This window comes from Peromyscus leucopus, chromosome 1 (genome assembly GCF_004664715.2).
Source record: "Peromyscus leucopus breed LL Stock chromosome 1, UCI_PerLeu_2.1, whole genome shotgun sequence".
Lineage (NCBI taxonomy): Eukaryota > Metazoa > Chordata > Mammalia > Rodentia > Cricetidae > Peromyscus > Peromyscus leucopus.
Window position 1 is genome coordinate 162,064,327 of NC_051063.1, and position 13,821 is coordinate 162,078,147.

A 13,821-nucleotide genomic window follows, 5' to 3' on the forward strand; every position below is an offset into this window, starting at 1 on the left:
TCTTGGGAAGTGTCTGACGAATGACTAAGGCTTGCAGGAAAACATGTGATGGACAGATGGAGGGAGCCGGCTCAGAAGAGCACTGTATGAACATCTGGATCTAACTGCTGAAGTAGCAGCCATCCCTGACTTCTCTGTGAGCCCCTTCTTAGCTTAAGCCATTTTTCTGGGATCTCTGTTCCACAAAGCACGTGCATCCTGGCCCATAAACAAAGCTCCCGAGGGGCTCTGAACATAGATGAGGACCACAGGGAAAGCAGGAGGGGCATGGAAGGGACCCAGTTCAAGAATGATAGGATGGTGAGGCAGTGTGTCTCTGTTGGTGGCCCAGGTGGGCCACTTACTTCCTATAGTGAGAGCCTGCAGACGGCACACAGCTTCCCGCCCCAGAACAGCCTCACCCTGTGACTCTGACCATTTGTCCATCACGAGGTGGGATCCATTTCCTCGTCCTTGTGTCTGGCTTCATAACTTCTCTGGCCAACAGACTGTGGTGAGAGAGATACCGCGTGGGGTTCAAGCTTGAGCTGTGAGAAATTTTGCAATTTATGATCATTCTCTTGGTCACTTGCCATGACCTTGTGAATACGACCATACTGGCCTGCGGGGAGGGTTGGGGCTGGATGCTCCCCACCCGAGTGCCCATGTATCCTCCCGAAGAAGAGCCATATAGCCACCCAGAGGTGATGATGACAGAGGAGGCAGGAAGGAGCTGGGCCAGGCCCTAAGAAGTACCCAATTGATGATTCAGGATTCCACCATGTGACATATACCTAAAAAAAATAATCTAATGGGGGAAGGATGTATTTGGCTCATGCTTTGAGAGGTCTTGGTTTGTGGCTGGCCCCACTGCTTTCAGATTCATGGCAAGGCACAGCATCATAGTGGTGGGGGGTGGGGACTGGCAAAGGTGGGGGGTGGGGGGAGTAGAAGAGGATCTAGCTGTTTACTGCGTGGTAATCAGGAAAGAGATGGGGGGGCAGTGAAGAGAAGGGAGGGGAGGGGAGGGGAGGAGAAGGGAGAGGAGAAGAACAATGTGTATCTCCCAAGGACGCTCTTCCAAGCAAGCTACTCCCTCAGACCAGTCCTCACTTTCTTTTTTTTTTTTTTTTTTTTTTTTTTTTTTTTTTTTTTTTTTTTGGTTTTTCGAGACAGGGTTTCTCTGTGTAGCTTTGCGCCTTTCCTGGAACTCACTTGGTAGCCCAGGCTGGCCTCAAACTCACAGAGATCCACCTGGCTCTGCCTCCCAAGTGCTGGGATTAAAGGTGTGCGCCACCACCGCCCGGCCAGTCCTCACTTTCTAGTTCCTGGCATCTCCTACAAATGTCACTTAGAAATCCACTTCTACCCTCTGGGAAGGTGATAAAGAGCGCCTGTTCTGCAAGCTTAATGGCTTGAATTCGAATTCCCACACCCATATTAAAAAACTGGATGTGGCCACCCACGCCTGTAGTCCCAGCTTTGACAGGCAGAGACTGTGGATCCCGAATGCTCACTGATCAGCCAGAGCAGCTGAAACCATGAGCTTCCAGCTCCACCTGAGACCCTGCCTCAAGGCAATTGGTAGAGGGTGAAAGAAAAACCCCAAGTCCTGTTCTGGCCTCTGCATGCATGCAGGAAGTTATGCACACCCACATGCTCACGAACACACACACAATTTAGGAAGTCATCCATGGAGGACTCCATTGATCTGCTCAGAGCCCTCAGAGTCACCGCCCTGTGATTGGAGCTGACCGCTGGAGACCAGGTCTTCTTGGGGACGCTTCAGGTCTAATGTACACTGCCTGTAAACTACCCGCCTGTAGCAAACCTGCCTGCAGCATGGCGGGGAAGCACTTTGCTACTGTTTGAAGGGGCGGAATGTGGGCTGATCTCGTATGTAGTAGTAGGTGATTATTACATCTCCGTCACCCCAGTTTTGTCAGATGTTAGAAACATCATCTGAAGGTTTATCTTCAAAGGTGCCTGGAGCCAACTTAGGTCCAGCTCCAAAGAAATGGGTGACACTAGTCTGCTGCCAACACCTGCGAGTCTGGCTATTCCCCTCCATCCAAAACCCCGCTAAGCAAGCCCCCATCCCATCCCACCCCAACACACACACACACACACACACACACACACACACACACACCACACACACACACACACACACACACACCACACACACACACACACACACACCACACACACACACACCACACACACACACACACCACACACACACACACACACACACCACACACACACACACACACACACACACACACACACACACACACACACCATGCAAACCAGAAGTTGAGAGTAGAAAAGTACAGAGAAGCTTGCCTACTGATAGGCTTTCTGTAGCCCAATAATAGGTTTCTCCACTACTGCAGTAAGCCAGATCAAGCCGAACAGGAAAAGTGAAAGAATGGGTTTATTTGAACACAGCCACTCCCAGGTGAGTTCTCCAGTCCCTGAGATTAAGGCAGGAGAAGTAACGCGCCTGAACTAACACGGGGAAGTCATACAGCCTGCGGGTGAGGGGTGATGACGTCTGCCACAAGCTGGGTTTGTGCCCAAGCCTGGTCAAAAGCTGAACACTTTAGGCAGGCACTTGGGCGGCTGGCAACTTCAGGGGAGAAGCTGCAGTAGCCACCAGGAGTGCAGAACTGGGCTTTTTTGTGCCTTCCCTCTGTTCAGAGACTCTCTGGGTGGGGCTTTCTGGATCATGCAGTGGCAAGCCGGACGTTCCAACCCAACACCTGGGTCATGCATCTGATAAACTTTAAAATAAACATAGAACTGGAAAAATTCCCAACAGCTAAGAGCAGGTTCTGCTCTCACAGAGAACCCGAGTTTGGTTCACAGTACCCACATGGAGTTGCTTACAACTACCTGTAATTCCTTTTCCAGGGGAATTAGTGCCTTCTTATGGCCTCTGAGGGCACTGCATGCACTCGGTGCACATAAACTCACGAAGCTACACACATACACTTAAAAATAGATAAATCTGCAGGGCAGTGGTGACACACACCTTTAATCCCAGCACTCAAGAGTCAGAGGCAGATGGATCTCTGTAAGTTTGAAGCCAGCCTGGGCTACAGAGTGAATTCTAGGACAGCCAGGGCTACACAGAGAAAGCCTGTCTCAAAAAAAATTAAAATAAAATAGTGGAGGTGGAGAAATGGCTCAGTGATTAAGAACACTAGCTTCTCTTGCAGAGGACCTGGGTTTGATTCCCAGCACCCATATGATCGATAACAACCATCTGTAATTCCAGTCCCAGGGAATCAATTGCCCTCTTCTGGCCTCTTTGAGCCCTACATGTACATGGTGCACAGACACACATTGATAAACATTAAATACATCAAGAGGGTATGGTGGTGGCACACACCCTCAATCGCAGCACTGGGGAGGCAGAGGCAGTGTGTGAGTTAAAGGCCAGCCTGGTCTACACATTGAGTTAGGGCTACATAGTAAGACCTTGTCTTAGAAAAAGAAAAGACTCTCAAAAGATAATTAAAATATAAAATAAAATAAACATGATACTGGAAAGATGACTCAGCCATTGTGAGCCCACACTGCAAAGGATCTGAGTTAGATTCCCAGTACTCAAGCCAGGTAACTCCAACTCCATAGAGATCCAATCCCTCTGGCCTCTGCGGGTGCTTGCACTCACCCTCACACAGACACATGCACACACAAAAATAATACGAAATAAATCTTTCATAAGTAAACAGGATATAAAGTGTAGCGAAGAAGCCATGCATGGCTTTTTGCTGAGAAAAAAAGACAAGCGTGAGCTGCAGAGGAGCAGAAGGAGCCGGTGTAAGAGTCTCCTGGTTACCCTGAATGGGGAGCAAGGCCCCAGGGGAGGGTTTATCCACTGTACTTTGTGCTCGATCATCACACCTGCCATTCTAGAATGATGCCTTCTGCAGTAGCGAATAAAACTGCTTCCCTTTCTCTTCTCTGAGTCTCTAATGCTCTTATTATGAAGTGAGGACTGTCGTTTCTCACATCAGGCACTTTCCAAAATCCTGAACTTCAGTCCCAGGCCACACACTGGAGGCACTGTGCTAGCCCACTCCCCCCCTCTCCATCCCCCACCCCCGTGTGGCCTTGTAACCTTTCTTTGCTTTCTTGGATCTGTGCCACCACCTTGAGGACAAGTCTGGGTTCCCCTGCTGGAGAGACCACACTGAAAACTCAGGGACGACATGCAGACTGACTTTCAGAAAGCCAGCTTCCAGATGAGAAAGCCCTGTCAAGCTCAGGGGAGCCAATCTATGACAGCCAATCTTGACTATCAACTTGACTGGCTAAAATCTCCTAGGAGATTCATGGACCCACCTCTGAGTGTGTCTGTGAGGATATTTCCAGGGACAGGCTGTGGAGGATCTGATTCAGCCACGATTTAATAGAGTGATGGATCCAACGTGGGAAATGAGGGAGCAGAAGAGACGGCTCCATGGCTAAGAACACTGGCCGACCTTCTGGCTGAGTTCAGCTTCCTTCAAACGTGCTGGACAGCTCACAACCAACTGTAACTCCAGTTCTGGGGATCCAGTTCTGGGGATCCAGCATCCTCTTCTGGCCTCCACTGGCACCTGCACACACGCACGCACGCACGCACGCATGCACGCATTCATGCACACACACACACACATGCACACACACACATAGGCACACACACACAGGCACATACACATGCACACACACAAATACCTTTAAAAAATGAATAGACTGTCTGGAGGTAATGTGACTTCGGAGGTTGGTGCCTGGTTGGAGGGACTAGGACACTGAGCGGGTGTCTTTGAGGGGTGTGTCATGTCTTACCCTCCCTGTTCCTCTCCGCTTCCTGGCTGGCATGAAGGTTACAGATTTCTTGTCATACAATCTTTCATCACAATCTCTCTTCCTTGCTATTTGCTCTCACAGCAATGGAGCCAGCAAGCCATGGCCTGGAGCTGCTGAAGCCAGAGCCAAAATAAACATCAGATTCTGTAAATTCTCTCAGGTATTTTGTCCCAGTGACAAAAAAAAAAAAAAAAAAAAAAGTCTAACACACAATCCACAGTTGCTACTGACCAGAGAAGCATGCACCCAGAGGGGTGTCCCGCTGACTTGTAAATGTGTAAAATGTATTTTTATCATTATTTGAAATCTCTGATTTGGGATGTGTTGGACGTCGTAGGCATAACTGGTGCATGACCATTTCACCATGGGGAAAGGAACTCACCTTTCTGAGTCTCCACCCCCTCCTCAGTCTGCTTTTGTACATTTATTGACTCCTTATGGTCCAACTCTTTCAGAAGTTGGGCGTACCATGCGGAAATAACAAATTTCTTTTACAGAAGTTATTTAGCTTATTAGAGAATAAATATTAACTCTATTATGACAGATACAAGTGAAGAAAAACATAAAATTTGTAAGAGTTTTAGATGGAAGGTGTTTCAGTCAGGATGCACCAGGCTATGCTGTGGTAACAAACATTTCCTGTGTCTTAGTGGCTTGCAATCTCACGAGGTTATGTCCTGTGTGCTGTGTCTGTTGTGAGTTGGCTGTAGTTCTGCTGACTGGACAGCCTCTATCTCTGATACTGGGACCTCCACAGAGAGCAAGAGAACCCAGGGTTCTCTCTCTCTCTCTCTCTCTCTCTCTCTCTCTCTCTCTCTCTCTCTCTCTTTGAAAGTGTCTTGTGTTATTCCTTCCCACAGCTTGTCTGCCAGGGCTGGTTCATGGCCTTCTGCACCATAAGGCAGTCAGAAATTGCCACCGCATCCTATGATGGGGAGGTAGAGGGCCAGGGAGACCTTGGAGAGGCCCAGTGACTGTTCTAAAAGCATCTATGTGGTTGGAAGTCTCAGTGTTATTGGCGCTCATTCTTGCTGGCTGCATGACTAAGGACTCTGGATCCTGCTGTCAACTGGAGGCCATGGTCAGGTCCCAGAGGACACTTGCAGGAGTTCCCACAGTTGTCCCACAGCTGATGAGAGCTGGCTTTGCATCACTGTGACAAAATGTCTGAGATAATCAACTTATCGGGAGAGAAGATTTATTTGGCTCACGGTTCCAGAGGCCTCCAGGCCAGGTTGGTCGGTTCAGCTGCTTCTGGGCCAGTGGCGAGGGAGTTCGGCCAGGCCATACAGCACAGGAAGCTGCTCATCTCGTAGCAGCTGGGAAGCAAAAAGAGATGGGAAGCACCAACATCCCCTTCCAGGACACACCCTCTACACTTCTAAAGATTCCTCTGCCCCAACAGTGCCACAGGCTGGGGGCCCGGCTTCACCAGGTGACTCTGGGGGCACGGATTGAAACCACAGCAGCTGTGTATGGCATCAGGCCATCAGACTCTGTAAAAGCCTGAGACAGAATTGTGTAATGTCACAAAACCATGGCAATGATGGCCTGATACCTTTGTCAGAGAGTCAGAAGCAAGGGGTCAGAGACATAGCTCAGTCGTTCTGTGCACTTGGTTCTCTTCCTGAGGATGTGGGTTCAAATCCCAGCATCTACATGATGGATCACAACTACCTTTAACTAACTCTAGTCCCATGGGATCCAGTGCCCTCTTTTGTGTGCAGACATATGTACAGACAAACACCCATATACATAAATATATGTATTTTCTGAGAAGCAAGGTCCCAGGTCCAGGTCCACCCCCCTCACCTCTGTGACATACGCCTAACAAAAGCAACTTCAGGAAAGATGCAGCGGCTGTCATGAGGGAGATGGATGCTGGTGCTCGGCTTGCCTTCCCCTTTTACTTCATCTGGGAATCCAAGCCATGGAAGGGCAACCACCCACAGTTAGTCCCTGGAAACCCCTTCCTAGACACACGCAGAGGTGTGTCTCCTAGGTGACCCCAAATCCCTCGAGTTGACCATCAGGCTCCACCATCGTGTCTGGTCCACATTCAAGTGGAAAACCACACAAAGATGTGGGCACCAGGAGGTGGGAAGTCACAGCGGTCACATTGGGGTGCCAAGACCGTCCACGTTGGTTTTGAACCTTCAGTGCTGTGTAGAGTGGCCACTGACTCAATGAAGAGGCTTCAGCTGTTTGACATTGTTCCTTCTCCAGCTACCAGAGTGGGGGCTGCTGCAGGTGGAGGACACCTGGGGGTCCCTGCTGGGGAGGGCGCTAGAGTCTGTGTGTGTGCATGTGTGTGTGTGTACAGGTGTGTGTGTGTGTGTGTGTGTGTGTGTGCAGATGTGTGTGCAGGTGTGTGTACAAGTGTGTGTATGTACAGGGTTTTTTTGTGTGTACAAGTATGTATGTACAGGTGTGTGTGCAGGTGTGTGTGTGTGTGAAGGTGTGTGTGCAGGTGCGTGTACAGGTTTGTATGTGTGTACAGGTTTGTGTGTGTACAGGTGTGTATGTGCAGGTATGTGTGTGCAGGTGTGTGTGTGTGTGTGTGTGTGTATGTGCAGGTGTGTGTAAGTTTGTGTGTGTGCAGGTGTGTGTGTGTGTGAAGGTGTGTGTGCAGGTGCGTGTACAGGTTTGTATGTGTGTACAGGTTTGTATGTGTGTACAGGTTTGTGTGTGTACAGGTGTGTATGTGCAGGTATGTGTGTGCAGGTGTGTGTGTAAGTTTGTGTGTGTGCAGGTGTATATGCAGGTGTGTGTACAGGTGTGTATTGCAGGTGTGTGTGTCTTTGTGCAGTGTCTGTGTGTACAGATGTGTGTGCCCATGCGCACAGGACACTGTGTGTCCTTCTCTATCACTCTCATTCTCTGCCTCATTCCCAAGAGACAAGGTCTCTCACTGAACCAGGCAAACCCCAAGACCCCTCCTGTCTACCCTGAGCCCCACTCTGTGGCTATTGGTACACAATGGCCACACACACCTTTGTTTTTTTGTTTTTAACATGAAAGCAACCCAGTTCCTTATGTTCTTACCCACTGAGTCATCTCCTCAGCCCCTGGGATCTCTTTTGAATGACCCATCACCTGCCCTCCCCCCAAGCTCACTGTGTGACCTCAGGCCAGTTGCTTGGACCTTCTGTGCCTTACTGTTTCCAGCTATGAAACAAAAGGAGGCTAATAGTGGTGGCTTGTGGGGACACGATGTTTATGGAAAGTCTGCATTTTGACACATGAAGAGGGCCAAAAATATTGACTATTTTTAATCATTGTTATTCTCAGCTTCTGCCTCCCAACCAGTCCCAACCGACTCCAGGGGAACCTTCTCTCATTCTGCAGGAACCTTTACATCTGCAGGTATCAGGGGAAGCTTTTGGTGTGTGGTACATGGGGGGAGCTCTACCCCATCTTCCTGGGCCCACGTACTGCCTGGGAGCCCTTCCTGTATGCCCTAAAAGGACTTCACTGTGCAAATTTAGGGCAATGAGTCTTAAGAGGCATTAATATTTCATGTCTTGCTCTGGTGTTCTGCTAAATCGTGTGTGTGGTTTCTGGGAACAGCCAGGCCCAGCTGTTCCTGCTGATCAGCTGAGCAGGGCCCAGTATCGTGTCCCAGTGCGGCACTGGAGGGCTCTCCCCTCACCACAAGAGCCTGGAACAATGACATGTCTAAGCTAAGGGGATGCAGGCAGGTGTAACTGAGTCTGAGGCCATGGCACAATAGAGGAAGATGTCCTGAGGGACAAGCAGGGAAAGGCATCAGGGGACCAGTGCAGACCTGGGGTGCCTGGAGATGCCCTTGGGAGAGAGGGTTGAATGAAGAGGCCCCAATATACAAGACAATAGAGACACCCTGTTGTGAAGCTATTAACACTCCTTTCCTGTTGACTTGTTCCTTTTGGGAGAGGGAAAGGGAGGCCCAAAAGATTCAGGAAGCAGAGGGGATATACAAGGCTCAGGAAGCTTGGAAAGTTCCATGAGTCACAAGAGCCTCCCCATGGTTGCATAAGCAGTAGCCATTCTCTGGGGAAGAGGAGGCTCTGGTGGAGCTGTCTACAAGTTGTACAGAAAGTTTAAGAAAGCAACTTTCATGTATGACATCACCTGTGCTGGGCCTGATGACATCACCTGTGCCAGGTCTGATGCCATCATCCATGCTGGGCCTCATGAGTGACATCATCCATGCTGGACCTTTTGGTAGCTGCAGAGCTGGAGAGGTAAGGTTGGTGGCTATCACTATTTCCCTGATCTCTAAGGCTTTCATCCCTATACCTGGCTCTGTGTTTTTTATTTGATAAGACCATTTAGAAATTTGTCTACAATTGGTGCCCATGTGGCAAGAATTCATTAAAAAAATTGTTGGTTGTCTTACAGGCCAGGGGTTACAGGCCTCTGGCTTGGCCAGAGCTTACAGGCCCCCAGGCTATAAACGATCCGGGCTACACACAGCCAGAGCTACAAGTAGCTGGACTGCTTGTGGGTCGGTCTCTCTCTCCCTCTCCCTCTCCCTCTCCCTCTCCCTCTCCCTCTCCCTCTCCCTCTCCCTCTCCCTCTCTCTCTCTCTCTCTCTCTCTCTCTCTCTCTCTCTGAATTCCCATTTTGGACTGTCACCACACTAGATAGCTGCTTTGAAATTCCCTTGGACTTCTACTGTCCTATGCAGAATTGGTAAGTAAGTTAAGATTAAGGGAGAAACTAGTTAAAAGGGATTTTTTTCCCACATTAAAAAATGGGAAATATTTTTGCAATTAAAGGAAATTGGTCTTTGATTGATAACACATTAGGCAGTCTGAAAATGGAACAACTAAATGAGATAATAATTAATGTTGATGAGATGTATATAACATCAGTTATGAATATTATTTGTTTAATTATCCTTATTTTAGTATTAAAAAGGTTGGTCAATTTAAGTGCCAAGATAAAAGCTTTAGAAAAACCTGTTAAAATGAATTATAGAGAAATTCAGACCCAGACAGAAGAATTTAAAGGTGAAATTATTTCAGAATTGAATTATACGGTTACAGAGAAACAGTCTGTTTTCAAACAATCAAACTTAATTTATCCTATAGCCTACAAGAACTACCTGCTCAAGGGCATGTACAAGCTAATTGGACTCCATGGAAATGTTAGATTTAAGGAGATTTAAGGAAGCTATAGCATCATATGGCATGCATTCTCCATAAAGAAAATGTTAAACTCGTGGTCAACTTGTAATAGGACTGGAAAGAATTGGTAACAACTGTCCTGTAGTCCAGAGCACAATTACAGAGGCAAACCTGGCTTAAGGAGGAGGCTAATGCAACAGAACATCAGTGTAGAACTAGAGGTGTGCAAATTTCTCGGGATCAGCTTCTTGGAGAAGGCGAATACTCTGATATACAAAGACAATGTTTATATGATAACCAAACCTTAATTCTATGCCACATGGCAGTCATGAATGCATAAGACAGAATTGAGGAAGCAGGGAAAAAGATTGAACCATTCACAAAAGTTATACAGGGCCCCAGAGAACCCTTCGCAGATTTCTTACAAAGGCTCTCTTCAGCAGTAAATAGAATGATACCAAATTCAGAAGCTAGACAGATAATAATTGAATCTTTGGCTTTTGAGAATGTGAATGTAGCATACAAAAGAATAATCAGGCCATTAAAGGCAAGATCTGCATCCTTGGAGAATTGGATCAGGGACACAATTAATATTGAGTCTCATGACCATGATGATATGTGGCTAGGAAAAGTAATTTCAAAAGCTTTGAGGAAAAATGTCAGATGTTTTGGGTGTGGAAAATAAGGTCATTTAAAAAGGGAGTGTAAACAGGGCATTCCTAGAAAGAATGTTTATTCAAGGAACAATGACAACAGAATGCCCTTCCCTTCTGGATTATGCAGAAGGTGTGGTAAGGGTAAACATTGGACCACCTAGATCAACATGGGACAGACAAGTTAATCCTTTACCTCTGTCCTTGGGAAATTCCCAGAGGAGCCTCATGCAAGCCCCCACAGAAAATTCAGTTCAGACCTTTCCTTCCAACATAGAAGAAACCCCTTCTCAGAGCAATTAAATAACCAAATGCCTATTGGAATAAACCAGACTGCTCAGGGTGATAAAACAGCTATAGCAGAAAGAACAGAAAATTCAGGAGAAACCATAAAGCGAATTTTTTTGCAAACTTCTATAAATGAACAAAGACCAAAATTAAAAATACAAACAAATGACATTTTTCTTGGAAGGTTCAGTAGACACAGGTGCGGATGTGATAATGCGCCAGAATTTTGACATCCAAATTGGCCTCTTCAGGAGGTAAATGTTCAGCTGTTAGGGATTGGAACACTATCTCAAGTGAAATAGAGTGCAAGAGTGCAAGATGTCTAGAAGGACAGAGAGGAAAATTAAAGCGATATGTGGCTAATATAGCTATGAATTTATGGGGCCGTGATCTATTACAACAATGGAATACTCAGATTAACATTACTCCATCCCCAGAAACAAATCATAAACTAACATATTTCTGAAGGAATTTATTAGGAGCTATTATTCTAAAGACCGGTCACCAGCCAGCCAGGTTGTACAAGAACAGGACACAATGACTGATGATCTTCCAAAGACACCAACAGCTCCACCTTTAAAATGGTTAACAGACAAGCCTGTATGGGTTCAGCAACGGCCATTACAACAGAGAAACTGCAGGCTTTAGAAGAGCTGGTAGAAGAACAGCTAAATGCTCAGCATATTGAAGAATCAACCAGCCCTTGGAATTCTCCTGTATTTGTTATTAAAAAGAAATCTGGTAAATGGAGAATGGTAACAGACCTGAGAAAGTAATTCAACCAATGGGCTTTCTACAATCTGGAATTCCTTTGCCTACTCTGTTAACGTAAAGGATGGCCTCTTATACTTATCAATTTAAAAGACTGTTTCTTTTCAATACCCTTACAAGGAAAAGACAGAGAAAGAGTTGCCTTCATGGTGCCTACTTATAATAATTCTCAACTAGTTAAGAGATATCAATGGAGGTCCCTCCCACAGGGAATGTTGAATAGCCCAACCCTGTGTCAATATTTTGTACAACAGCCATTGGAAGCGTAAACAATTTCCCAAATCTATAATTTATCATTACATAGATGATATTTTACTAGCTGACTCAAATGCAGATACTTTAGAAAGAATGTTTGAAGAAGTAAAGAAAATTTTGCCTGTTGGGGATTACAAATTGCTCCTGAAAAGATACAAAGAGGAGATTCTATTAATTATTTAGGATATAAAATAGGTCTATAAAAAATTAGACCCCAAAAGGTACAAATTAGGAGAGATCGATTACAGACTCTTAATGACTTTCAAAGATTATTTGGAGACATTTCCCATCTACGAACTATTGTTGGGGTAAAAAATGATGAACTGAGTAATTTGTTCAAAACCTTAGAAGGTGACAAGGTCCTAAATAGTCCAAGAGAATTATCAGCTGAAGCTGAGAGAGAATTGACCTTGGTGAAAAAGAAAGTACAGGAAGAATATGTGGATCATGTGGATCCAAAGCTTGATTGCATTTTGGTTATTTTACCCTCTAGGCATTCTCCTACAGAAATTTTAATGCAGAGGGAAGATATTATATTGGAATGGACGTTTCTACCAAATAAACAGAGTAAAAAATTAAAAACTTGGCCAGGCAGTGGTGGTGCACACCTTTAATCCCAGCACTTAGGAGGCAGAGCCAGGCGGATCTCTGTGAGTTCAAGACCAAGCCTGGTCTACAGACCGAGATCCAGGGCAGGCACCAAAACTACACAGAGAAACCCTGCCTTGAAAAAAAATTAAAAACTTATGTGAAAAAGATCTCTGATTTGATTTTAAAAGGAAAATTGAGACCTGGTCAATTAGCAGGAATAGACGCAGCAGAAACTGTCATACCTTTAACTAAGGAGGAAATTGGCAAATAATGAGCAGAAAGTGAACCTTGGCAAAGAGCTTGCAATAATTTTTTGGGAGAGATTAACAGCAAATATCCCAAAAGCAACAGAATTGAACTTATAACTGAGCTGATTGGATTTTTCCTCACATTGTATGGGAAACACCCATATCTGGATCTCTTACATTTTATACAGATGCAAACAAACAAGGAAAGGCAGGTTACAAATCAGAAAATTTAAGTAAAGTGGTTCAAAGTCCTTATAATTCAGTTCAAAAATCAGAATTATATGCTATTCAAAAAGCTGATTCTGTAATCACACATTTGCTAGAAGTTATAGCCATCATGGGTATACCTGCACAAATTAAAACTGACAATGCTCTAGCATATGTCTCTGGTAAAATGAAACAGTTTTTTGCTTATTACAATATAAAGCATATTACAGGTAATCTTATACACCAAGCAGTTATAGAAAGATCAAATCAGATTCTAAAGGATATAATAAATAAATAGAAAGGGGTAACAAAAAAAAACCCAGAAATAGATTATATAATGCTCTATTAACTTTGAATTTTCTCAGTGCTAATGAGAAAGGAACAACAGCTGTGGAGAGACATTGGATAATAGAAAAAACTACAGAATTAAATCAGCCTATATAAAGGTGTACTTACCTCAGAATGGAAACCAGGATATGTGTTATGTTGGGGACAAGGTTTTGCTTTTGTTTCTACAGGAGAAGATAAGCTGTGAATACCATCAAAACTGATATGAAGCCACCCACAAGCCGAGGAGAATAGGCAGCCAAATTCCAAAAACACCAGCAATTTCCAGAATTTAAAATCCTGAATCATGACAGGACATTGGCAGAATTCAAGTTTATCTGATATATGGAATACTCGCACCGAATGTGAGGTCAAGCTGTAGGCTTTGTGTACATCCTACTTCACAAATGAATCTGAAGATGATGCTCCAACGTGCAGAGAAACCCCAGGTGACTGTCCAGGCAGCTGGCTGTTTCTGTCAACTCACATTTTTTGGAAGTTACTTGTTTGTACTTCCTGTTT

The 13,821-nt window shown here is 45.5% G+C and overlaps 1 long non-coding RNA gene across 1 annotated transcript; it reads left to right on the forward strand.

Moving 5' to 3' along the window:
• The first annotated feature begins 8,095 nt into the window (after positions 1–8,095).
• LOC119087391 lies at positions 8,096–13,531 on the forward strand. The gene is made up of 3 exons (XR_005090820.1): positions 8,096–8,211; positions 8,992–9,071; positions 13,491–13,531. It is a non-coding gene; the product is annotated as an uncharacterized LOC119087391 (long non-coding RNA).
• Positions 13,532–13,821: the final 290 nt, after the last annotated feature.